The sequence below is a fragment of the Cotesia typhae genome, unplaced genomic scaffold, assembly GCF_013202065.1.
Source record: "Cotesia typhae breed Kobodo isofemale line unplaced genomic scaffold, CoteBio_Ctyphae contig_50, whole genome shotgun sequence".
NCBI lineage: Eukaryota > Metazoa > Arthropoda > Insecta > Hymenoptera > Braconidae > Cotesia > Cotesia typhae.
The window spans coordinates 2,993,539-2,996,797 of record NW_027423758.1 but is presented as its reverse complement, the minus strand read 5'-3'; the positions used below and the strand labels follow the sequence as shown (position 1 = coordinate 2,996,797).

The 3,259-nt window shown below is 30.6% G+C and overlaps 1 long non-coding RNA gene across 1 annotated transcript; it reads right to left on the bottom strand.

Annotated features, from left to right (window-relative positions):
• Window positions 1-826: 826 nt before the first annotated feature.
• Window positions 827-1,319, bottom strand: LOC141531892 (uncharacterized). Its single transcript, XR_012479992.1, has 3 exons — window positions 1,225-1,319; window positions 1,120-1,168; window positions 827-1,028 (listed from the first exon to the last, which is right to left on the bottom strand). It is a non-coding gene; the product is annotated as an uncharacterized LOC141531892 (long non-coding RNA).
• Window positions 1,320-3,259: the final 1,940 nt, after the last annotated feature.

Sequence of the window (3,259 nt, the reverse complement as noted above, 5' to 3'; positions counted from 1 at the left end):
CTTTTGTAAGGATTTCTTGAAATTTGTTGGGATTAATTTAAAAAAAAAAATATTTTCTCATTAATTTTCTTATGCGCAAAAAAAGTATAAGAAACAAAAATGTAGATTAATTAAAAAAAAAAAATAACTTTTTTTTTTTATTTCAATAGCCGTACATGAACTGATCACAAAAATTAATTTGATTCAAAAAATAAAATTTTGATCTCAGAAGATTAGCTTAAAATTTATTGGTTTTATTCAAACAGAAAGAATTGGATCCCAAGTTAAGTTTATTTAAACTACGAATGATTTCTTCATTCAGAATTTTTCAAGTCGATGCAAAATAATTAAGTTAATCACGATACTTCTTCGAGTTCCTCATGTCCATTAAAAAATACTTCGAAAACCACATCAATCAAATTTCATCTACAATTTTATTAATGTTTTTTTTTTTTTTTTTTTTTTAATACATATATTTTTATAAGGATTTCTTGATAATTATTGGGATTAATTTGGAGTAAAAAAAATCCGAACAAAAACAGTTTCACTGTAAAAAATTGCGCCAAGTCTACGTTCATAAAACTCATCTCAATAACATCTGCACTTTGCAAAAAAATAAGACTCGTTACAATAATTTTCATTCTATACAAAAAAAAGTTAAATACAAAAAAATACCAAGAAACCGTCATAATGTTGAAAAAATTGAAAAAATTTGTTGAAAATTTAAAAATTAAGAAAAAATTTTTTATCGTACTTGGCGCGCGTCATTGAGTACCCCAAATTTTTCAGGATACATGGACATCCTTTTAATGTTTCAACATTTATAAGTAAGTCAACCTATAAAATGCATAAATGTAATTAATGAAATATTATTTTATGATACGTTTAACAAAAGTTAGGTAAAATCAACATGGCATACGTATTTTATTTGAAATTTTTAAATTCTCCGCCCATCGTTTATGATTTCAATAAAACGCCCTCTCCTGTTCGGTTATGCAATTTGCTTACAAGTGAATACGCCTGCATACATTGACTCTGTCGTGGAATCACTGCGAAAATTGAGTTGATTAAAAAATAAAACGTATGGCCGACTAAATTGAGAAAATGCGGTGTGATTGCCAATCAAAATGTGTTAATTACAATTAAACGAAGCATGATCAAGTTTCTTCATGAAAGCTTAATGACGGAACTGAAAAAATTGAATTAAAAAATTTTGTATTATTTCAGATATCTTCACCAGACTACCATATTGACAGATATTTTCACTAAAAATCTGAAAAAAATTTTCGAAACGGATTTTTTCACTGAAACTGATATTAATCCAGTAAGCAGTGTTTTTAATTCGTTGAGTATACTTCAGTGATGTGAATCTATAAACATAACAATGTATGAAATCATATATTATACAGGGTGTCTCAGAAGTCGTGAGCCACCGGACAGGGTGTGGTAGAAAATTGGATTCTGAATAGAAAAGTTCTTTACCATTTTTCGATCAGACCCATAGAAAAATTACTACAAATTTATTAAAATAGACCAATGAGGAGCGCGGTTTAGCGGCAGAACGGTAGGCGCAAGAGCGAGCGAGTGGAAGCGCGACAGGCAATGAGTGCGCGCTCGCTTGCACACGTGTGATATCATTGCTCAGTTATAGCGGGATGCCCGCATGCAATAATAATGATCAATGATACTCCTGTAAATAAAAAAAAATTAATATTAGAAAAATCATCCCATAGACAGCCCCATAAAATAAAAAATGTGCGATTTTTTGATAATTAAAACTCAAATTTTCGGTGTCACCGAAAAATGAAAAAAAAAAGCCAACAGTCATATTCAATGATACCCCTGTAATTAAAAAAAAAAAGAAAAGTTATAAAAGTACCCCATACACTCTGAGATACAGCTCCATATAGCCAAAAATTTGCGATTATTTAATGATGAAATTCAAATGATCAATGTGCACTTGAAGTTAAAAAAAAAAGCAATAAAAATAATCAGTGACACTACTGTAGACCAAAAAAATTGAAAAAAAATAAAAAACTACCCCATAGACAGGGAGATACAGCCCCGTAAAGCCGAAAATTCGCGATTATTTAATAATGAAATTCAAATGATCAGAGTGCACTTGAAGTGAAAAAAAAAAGCAATAAAAATAATCAGTGACACTACAGTAGGTGAAGAAAATTTTTAAAAATAAATAACTACCCCATAGACAGGGAGATTCAGTCCCATAAAGCCAAAAATTGTGCGATATTTCAATAATTAAAATAGAAATTTTCGACGACTACTCAAAATTTCAAATAAAAATCTAGGACTAATAGTTAACTATACCCATCACAATCAAAAAAAATTAAAAATTACAAAAACCACCCCATAGACACCGAGATACGGCCCCATAAAACCGGGATTGCTCGATTTTTTTGGATTGTTATTGAAATTCTCGGTGTCCACTCAAAATAAGTCAAAGAAAATTATTGTACTTTCTGATGTTATCTTTGTTATGAAATAAAAATCGAAATTTTAGGAACCACCCCAGAGTCACCGAGATACACTCCCATACACTCGCGATTTGTCAATTTTTATTTGACGTAAATTGAAATTCTCGGTGTCCACTTAAAATAACAGAATTACAATAATCTTCCTATCTAATGTAACCTCGGTCATACACAAAGATATCAAAATTATGGAATCCACCCTATAAACACCGAGATACACCCCCATAAACTGGCGATAAGTCGATGTTTAATTTACTTTCAATGAAATTCTCGGTGTCCACTGAAAATAACAAAAGAAAATAATCCTTCTATTCAATTTAACGTCAGTCATACATAAAAATATCAAAATTATGGAGTCCACCCCATAGACACTGAGATGCGCCCCATAAATCCGCGATTTGTCAATTTTTCATTTATTTAATTTGAAATTTTCGGTATCCACTGAAAATAAGCCAAAGAAAACTATCCCACTTTCCAGTTCAATCTTCGTCATGAATTAAAAAAGAAAATTTCGGAATCCACCCTATAAACATCAGGAGACAACCCTATAAAGCCGCGATTTTTCGATTTTCCATCGATTTAAATGGAAATTCTCGGTGTCCACTGAAAATAACTTAAAAAAATTATCGTACTTTCCAATGTAACCTTTGTAAAGAATTGAAAAATCAAAATTTAAGAATCCACCTCATAGACACTGAGATACACCCCCATAAAGCTGCGATTTCTCCATTATTTGTGAAGTTAAGTTGAAATTCTCGGTGTCAACTCGGAATAACTCAAAGAAAATT